Source organism: Girardinichthys multiradiatus, chromosome 23 (genome assembly GCF_021462225.1).
Source record: "Girardinichthys multiradiatus isolate DD_20200921_A chromosome 23, DD_fGirMul_XY1, whole genome shotgun sequence".
Lineage (NCBI taxonomy): Eukaryota > Metazoa > Chordata > Actinopteri > Cyprinodontiformes > Goodeidae > Girardinichthys > Girardinichthys multiradiatus.
The window spans coordinates 37,969,980-37,978,970 of record NC_061815.1 but is presented as its reverse complement, the minus strand read 5'-3'; the positions used below and the strand labels follow the sequence as shown (position 1 = coordinate 37,978,970).

The 8,991-nt window shown below is 39.7% G+C and overlaps 1 long non-coding RNA gene across 1 annotated transcript; it reads left to right on the top strand.

Annotated features, from left to right (window-relative positions):
- The first annotated feature begins 1,433 nt into the window (after positions 1-1,433).
- Positions 1,434-6,270, top strand: LOC124860020. The gene is made up of 3 exons (XR_007036245.1): positions 1,434-1,510; positions 1,590-1,661; positions 6,072-6,270. It is a non-coding gene; the product is annotated as an uncharacterized LOC124860020 (long non-coding RNA).
- The last annotated feature ends 2,721 nt before the right edge of the window (positions 6,271-8,991 follow it).

The window sequence follows — 8,991 nt, the reverse complement described above, 5'->3', positions numbered from 1 at the left end:
AAGTTATCAAAAGTTTTTGCTGCAAAAAATCGTGTGGGCTTGGCCAAGCCTGAAATTCTCACCATAAAAGAAGAAACTGTATTAACTTCACCACACGAGATAGCAGCAGCATCAAACTTTCAGTGTCATCTCAGACCTGCACTCAACACATTCACGTGCTCAATTGCTGACATCACTCTAGCCCCACCCACTTAAAACAGAAAGTCACATTTCACTGTTAGATGTCCTCCTTTTCAACTCTCACACATTAGCCTTCAAGCACTGTCTGATGACACAGAACAAGGTCATGTTAATTCCTACTCTGAACAGTGTTGGCTGGACCATTTGGGCGTGGCGGAGCGGCACATTTTGAAATCTTGCTGTTTGCATACGCTCGGATCAAAATCACACATGAATAATGGGATTTGCTCCTAACTGGAGTTGAAAGATCTTTGACAACCACCAAACATTTCAAATTAATGAGTCTGTAGTTTCAAACTTTGTCTAAAAACAAATAATAATTGTACATGACATTTTGAAAGCATGACAGGAAGCCTTCATTAATGCTTTGCCAACAGATAGGAAGTGACCGCAGATTCCATCAGGAAAATCAGATTTAGATGAAATTTTTAAAGCCCCTCGCCGGAGCAGAACTCAGCATGACCAAAGGTATTGGGATTTCTTCCTCTATGTACCGCCTGGTGGTGACATGTGGAATTGAGCAGCAGGCTCGCTGGTGGAGTGGAGGCGCCGATGCAAGACTCCCACGGTATTTTAATTGAACTTTTTCACAGATACTGCAATCAGATTCACAAGATATCCCTACTTGTCTGTACTTAAAGTGCATATCAAGGTTCTTCGGTGTAATTGCGGCTGTCCTTAATGTTCTATATTTGAGATGTTTTTGTGTGTTCAGTCACTCGAGCTCCATACATGGTGCAATGATAAAGAAATCCAGTCAATGTTGAATAGATCATGTCTTCAGCACTAAATAAGGCAAGGACAATTCGTATTAAAACAGCGTATTTGCAGCGGTTCTCATTTTTATTATTTTGGACAGATAGAGAATAGGGGGGAGAACAACCTCCACCATATTTTCCAGGTGTAATTTTTATGCTGTTTATTCAAAGTTGAGTGTTAGTTCCCACTGGTGGAACCATCACAACAAGTGAGCCTCTCCAGGTTAAACAAGTAGCAGTACCACACAATAAAGTGAACAGAAGAGGAAAACTCCATTTTCATGGACAAATAGAATGATGCAAAATACTATTTATATGATTTTTTCCCCTCTTTTTATTTAAACCAATCTTGTAAGAGCACAGTCTCATAGTTATCCTGAACATTATAGTAATTATTCTAAAAAAATTGGATAGCAAACAGACACTGATATTTCCCACATGGTATTAAAAGGTGGTTGGATTAAAACATTAGGTTTCTATGGCAACTGCGTGCACCAAAACAATATCAAGGGTGAAAAGCAAAGGAGGAGAAAGACAAATTCATGAATATGACTGTACCTGCCTTCCCTCTGGTGATTTGTTTTAATACCACATACTGAGTAATCGCAAATTTAAATTCTACTGAACACTAATGTTATTTATGACCCACAGGCAGGACAAAAGTTAAAAGGCCCTCTTTCAATTTCAGAGTTTCTATGGTACAGAGTAGAAACAGAAGTCAAGGTGAATATAGCATCTGAACAACACATTACACAATCAGTATTAATTTAGTAAACTAAGCCAAAATGTAGAAGCAGTGTGTTGTTAAAAAAAACAGCTGATCAAACACACCTAATTCAATGATCATCAGCAGGCATCTATTTCAACACAGTTCAAAGGAACGAGACGCATTCTTAAATGTTAGGCCATCCGTCTGGTGGTTAAAGTTCGGCATGTACTGGTTTGTGCAACAAGACCCTGATCTAAACTACAGCACCGCATCTACAACATATTGACAAGAAAAATAAATAAATAGGGGATCAGAAAGTCCTAAAGGCTATGCATAAACTCAAAAGAAATGCCCTGGGGGAACATGCATGTCTTGAAGTCTAGCATAGTTTTAGATCAGATTTAGTCAAACGTCCTGCAAACAGAAGTCAAATAAAAAATAAATAAATAGTTGAAATGTAGGGTAATTTTGTCAAGTGACACTACATACCTGCTTAAATTTATTCCATGATACGATACACATACTGTTAATGTATCATTTATTGTCTGGCTGCCTCACAAAATTGTGTGCAACAGACTTTAAAATAAAATCATTGTAGCTAATATAGTAACATACGTAAGTTAACATAGGTAACGCTTCCTCTGTGTTGATGAGCTTCATAGTTGAGACATTTCAGTGGATATGTCCATAAATCTTTAAAACCAGTTTGCTTTCAACAGCTACCGCTTTTCTAGGATTTGAGTTTTGTTGGCCAACTATGTTTTATTTTTATTTTTTGAACTGTTATCATTGACTGAATAAACAACAGAAGAAAGCTGCTGGAATTTACTGGTATGTTTTTATCAGCAGTTTTTCACCTTGTCTCTGGTTTGCTGTTGGTATCAATTGTTTCTGCTGTGAATCTAAGCAGTGTGCAGACTTCAGAAAAGGAAAACATTTTTTTACATCTTTCAAGCTTAAAGGTGGTGAGATTTTGGAATTGAAACAGATCTCTTCCAAAGTGCTTCTTGAACTCGGAATACTTTTTACTTGAGTTATCAGGGACTTATAGCTGCAGCCAGCTGTATTTCATACTGTATTTGCGGAGTTCATCCTGTCTGCTTTGATTCACCGCCTTAGACATTTAAAGATATATCTAGAATCTCCCTTATTTTAGAATATATGCATTTAACAAATATCTCCATTAAAGCAACAGCAATGTCTGTCTCATTCTGCTGTGTCGTTCACTGGTTTACAAACCAACTAATGTTCTTTGATTTGTATTTTTAAAAAGGAAAGCTCTTGGCTCTGATCAAAAAATTAGTTTTACTTTTTAGTTTTTCTTTTTAAATATTTAAAACCATGCATCAAATATTTTCAATACAGATGTGCCATATGCCCTAATCCTAACATAATGTAGGTACATTGTGTTGCAATCATTACAAATTCTCATTCTAATTAACTATTGACATTAACCTTAACAGTCTACAAGATGCGTGAGATGTGAAAAATCCAGAGAAAGTTTCTGTCACTCTATTGTGTATCTGCCTCAGGTATCAGTGGTATACAAACAATGCTACATTAAGTGAACAATACACCAGCATCTCTCTTTTTTATTGTAGCACTAGTGGCCATTATATTTCTTACTTTCTGAAAGAGAGCTGACAGGAAAGACATGAAGCAAAGGTCCGCAGGCCGGGACTTGAACCAGTGACAGGCTGCATTGAAGATTAAGGCCTCTGTACATGGGTCACGGCTCTACCCCTTCGCCACCATTGCAGGAATGACCTAATAACAATGTTACGTCTTCCAGTGCTATATTGTGCAGATACTCTATCTGCACCGATGAAGATTCACATACCTCATTATGCTGAATGCTTGAATTGGCTGACATGACAGCGGAGATGTTCTGATTTTCAGATTAATTCTGTATTATGTGCCTACTTGGTGGTGCTCATAGACTGAGTGTAAAGCACTGTACTTTAATTCCCTGGTGGTTTGACAATCATTAAGTTTGGGAAAAACTTAATCAAGAGACCTGGAGAAAATGTTGGCTGAAATGGGTAAAAGTCTAATTATACAGTGATTTGAGCTCTGTACCAACATGGGCTGAAAGGCCACTCAGAGAGGAAGAAGCCATTACCTTTAAAAACAGAGTAAAATGCACTCAAAGACAAAGTATTTCATTCTTGAAGACATGTCCTGTGGTCTGATGAAATTAAAATGGAAGTGTTTGGCCATATTTACCACTTTTGGAGGAATAGAGGGGAAGCCTGAGAACACCTTCACCGCTATGAAGTACAGGAGTGGCAGATCATGTTTTGTGTTTTCCTGCGGGAGGTACAGGTGTATTTCACAAAATAGATGGCATCATGAGCAAATTAGAGTATATGGAAATATGGAAACAACATTTGAAGATATGAGTCAGGAAGTTAAAGCTTGGGCACAAATTGGTCTTCCAAATGGAGAATGATCCTGAACATCTCTAACTCGTACTCATACTCGTCGTCTACCACTTATCCGGGACCGGGTCACGGGGGCAGCAGACTCAGCAGAGACGCCCAGACGTCCCTATCTCCAGACACCTCCTCCAGTTCCTCCAGGGGGAGCCCAAGGCATTCCCAGGCCAGCCGAGAGACATAGTCCCTCCAGCGTGTCCTGGGCCGTCGCCTGGGCCTCCTCCCAGTGGGACGTGCCTGGAACACCTCCCGAGGAAGGCATCCAGGAGGCATCCAATATAGACGCCCGAGCCACCTCAACTGGCTCCTCTCGATGTGGAGGAGCAGCGGCTCTACTCCGAGCCCCTCTCGGATGGCCGAGCTCCTCACCCTATCTCTAAGGGAGTGCCCGGCCACCCTACGGAGGAAGCTCATTTCAGCCACTTGTATCCGGGATCTCGTTCTTTCGGTCATGACTCAAAGTTCATGGCCATAGGTGAGGGTAGGAACGTAGACCGACCGGTAAATTGAGAGCTTTGCTTTTCGGCTCAGCTCTTTCACCACAACGGACCGGCACAGCGCCCCCATTACTGCGGCAGCCGCACCGATCCGTCTGTCGATCTCCCGCTCCATTCTTCCCTCACTCGTGAACAAGACCCCGAGATACTTAAACTCCTCCACTTGAGGCAGGAACTCCCCTCCAACCTGAAGAGGACAAGCCACCCTTTTCCGGTCGAGTACCATGGCCTCGGACTTGGAGGAGCTCATCCCAGCCGCTTCACACTTGGCTGCGAACCGCCCCAGCGCATGCTGCAGGTCTTGGCTAGAGGGGGCCAGCAGGACCACGTCATCTGCAAAAAGAAGAGACAAAATCCACTGGTCCCCAAACCAGACCCCCTCCGGCCCTTGGCTGCGTCTAGAAATCCTGTCCATAAAAGTTATGAACAGGATCGGTGACAAAGGGCAGCCCTGCCGGAGTCCAACATGCACCGGGAACAGGTCCGACTTAGTGCCGGCAATGCGGACCAAACTCCTGCTCCGCTCGTACAGGGACCGGATGGCCCCTAATAAAGGGCCCCTGATTCCATACTCCTGGAGCACCCCCCCACAGGGCATCCCGAGGGACACAGTCGAATGCCTTCTCCAGGTCCACAAAACACATGTGAACCGGTTGGGCAAACTCCCATGAACCCTCGAGCAGCCTGTAGAGGGTACAGAGCTGGTCCAGTGTTCCAGTGATCCTGAACATATTATTTACAAAGTGGCTTAAAGTAAACAAAGTCAATGTTTTGGACTTTTCATCGAAAAGGCTTGATTTCTGGGCAGAGCTGAAAAGGCATGCAAGCAAGGTGGCCTACAAACGTGGCCCAGTTACACATGTCCTGTCAGTAGGAATGGGCCAAAACTTGGGTAACACTTGACCCAAGTAATGCAGTCTAAAAGGCAATTCGACCAACTACTAAGATGTATGTAAACTTCTGAATTTGAAGATGTTTGAAGTTATTTTAACTGTAAATAATAATGCATTTATTTTTAATTAGACAAGTTCAAAAATACATGCTTTAACTGGATTTTTAAGTGAAAAGAAAATGAACTCCAGCTCAGGTGTAAAAACGTTCTTGTTTTTATGTAGATATGACACACATCATTAAATTTGCCCATCATAAAATGCCCTATGGCTCTTTCAGTTTTTATTTCAGCTTATTGTTTATGCTTTTTCCTTAATTATTCATTTTGTTTGCCCTTGTTTCTGTCAAGCTGTTGAATTTCAACGGCTCAGCATAATTATGACAGAAACTGACATTAAGGTTTTTACCGACACATTTATCCTCAACATGAGCGCAAATTAATCCAACAACAATTACGCTGACAATCAAAATAATGTGACTAAAAATCTTTCCCAACGGTGAAAATGATGGTACATTAATGTATGAAATTGTTCAGGCATACTTTTGATTGACTAACATATAATTTTCTAAACCTCTTCTTCATTATTGGCAATACAAGAGCGATGGAGGAACTTTCATGTTGAGGTCCAGTGATCCAGTGCAAGTGTCTCCCACGCCATGCCTGAAGCTGTTTCACAGCTGGAGAGATCCTTCAGTGACAGATTGCTGCATCCCAAGTACACAAAAGTGCATTATTGCATGTCCTTCCACCCAGAGCTGGCCCATGGCACAAGCAAATTAAGTGGCTGCCACTTAGGTCCGCCCGAGAGCTAATATATTGTTTTTTTTTTGTATGCATGAGTAGTGATTTCTGTATGATCAAAGATCTATTGAATAGTGATATGACGTTCACAAACATCTTGATTGTTTTGAACAGCTCTTTATATTCAATGATAGGACTCAAGTCTCAGTCAATGAGAGGTGTTCTTTGTTTTTGTTTTTAACTACTTTCCCTTATAATGCTTTGAATGCACTGCACTCGCTACTTTTTTCAATTTAATTTAATTTAAATTACATATTTATTACCTAGGCGACTAAATACAGAAATAGAAAGGGTGTTCATTGCTCACTGTTTGTTTGTTATTACTGTTGTCACGCGTCATTGCGACAGACATGTGTTTGGCCCTGTGCGCTACCTTGCTGCAACGCCAACGCGGGCTACATGCTGCGGCAGAGAGAAGGAGGACGAAACTTATCTCCCTCAAAGCACATTTTCGAGATGATAGCAAGGTGAAACAGAAGAAACCTAAAGCAGGATACTGCCTTGAACCAGAAAGCCATTGCTTACATTGAACAACTTAAAAAGGCTCCAGTTACATTTATTTTGAAGGGATCGCAAGGGAAACCAATAAGGGTCTTTATTTACAACAAGTTGATTTTTATTTTTTATTGTCTGGTATTTTCCTTTCTGACTGAATAAATATACTGAAATTGAAGATAGAATAAAAAAAAAATCAGTGTGATGTTATGCTGTAAAAGATACATTTATTTCAAGGCTTTTTACACATCTTTACCTTCTGTGCCAATAAATTGGTGCTTAGTGTGGAAACTGTGTTCAGCTATATCTTAGTAAAAGAAAATGTTATTACAGAAGAACTTTACTTGGTTTATGTGATCAGTTTTTGCAGACTCCAGGGTGGATCAGCACACTAAATGTTTCATGAACAAAATTAACTGCCCCATCAGTGAAACACAAAGGCAACAAAGAGGATTTATCTGCTGATTAAGAAGCTATAAACTTACTAAATGCACACTTGGAGCATTTGACAAAAGAACGGAACATTTTTCATTTTTTGTATGCTTATATTTTTTCTGTCTGAGTGTATTTACATAAATACCAAATGATCCTAATGAAAGTCTGAATACAAAACTTCTTTATCTTTCACATGAGTGAATACAGAAATTTGAAAATTATTCTGTGTCTGAAAGTGGTTGATTTAAATCTTATCAAAAATCCATTTGAGAGAAATGTGACTTGTTGGTTTCAGATGATGTAAATATTTGTAACTGCATGGAAAGTTCTGCCAGAATTGATCTCCGAACTCATAAAAAAAAAAAAACAAGATTATGTGGTGATTGATCTGGACCTAAGTTTTAGGTACAGGGATGTTATTGCTATTATTTTTACAGCTGTACAATCCTGGAAATGTCTTTTGACTTGACGTTTAAATAAAAAAAAATTTCTATAGGGAATGATTGGTAAAATGTGAGCCAGGCAAAAGTAATCATGGCTTACCAGGAGACAAGATGCACTAATCAGGAATCCAAAAATTCATGTAAACTTGTATCACCCATTATTTTCTTGGTCGTAAAAGAGTTTCTCTCGCTTAATTAATTATCAGGTTGTCCCACTTATCACAGTAGAGCCTAATTAAACTCCCCATTTGCATTTGTGCTCAATGGACGTTTGATTAATACAGGCCTTTTGTGGATAATTTGGATAATATGTGCCACCAAAAGCAGAAAATACATTTGTTCTCTGAATCATAAATCTGAGTTTCTGAATGATCATTAGGCTGAATCGGCACAGTCTGTTAATTTGGGCTTCAATCAGTCATTTTAGTTGCTCTGATCAGAAGGAGCTTCATCTAATCAACCGGATCAAAATGACAAAAATGTCCAAAAGATGCAGAGCAGAAGTTAAAAAAACAAACTGCAGGGGAGGAAAAGTACAATCTCAACCCTGACATCTGAGCTTTCTAACAGTGAAGTTTGACACTGTGTTACAAAGTGCTAAATTATCTGCCAAACACCCGGATATCCAACCTTGTATTTTCTACAATGCATGGGGTACCATTAACACCTGTGAAGTAGGTTTATTTTCCCACTCAGTGTCTGTCTGTGCTATGAACGCCAGAAAGCACAGAGAGCAGAGAAGAATTTCAGCAAAACCTTGAGTAGAAGGAGCCGTGAATGGCGCTCTGGCATATTTTAAAAGCAAACTCTTCTTTTATTTCCTGGATGCCATAGCCATTTATTTTTGTAGAGTTCAACAAGGCACTAAAGAGCACTAAATGTCAACACCAAACTCAAATTTTTATTCCATGAGGTCAACATGACACTAAGCTTTCTTTATGCAATCTGGTGGCTGAAAAAAAGATCTACTGCAGCCTTTTTTCAGAAGCTGGCATGATCTCCTCTAAATGATATGCAAACAACAAAAAGTTACATTTTACCAGCTTATAATACAACCTGAATACAATACAGCAGCTTATAATGTTTTATTTCATATCTTTCTGACTGATGAAAAAGAATCGGCTTAACCTCTTTTATTTACTGAGATGTGTTCGTTTTACTGGGAATAGTGGCATTCAGGCAAAAATTGCAATTAACAGATAAACTATGTTATAAGACCAAACTAGGCACATGCCATAAAGGTTCATACTAGTACACATGAAAATATGAGAAATACTTAATTTTTTTGAAATACTTATTTTCCTTGAACCGCTAGTAACTCCTTCTATTCACTAAAAGGCCCC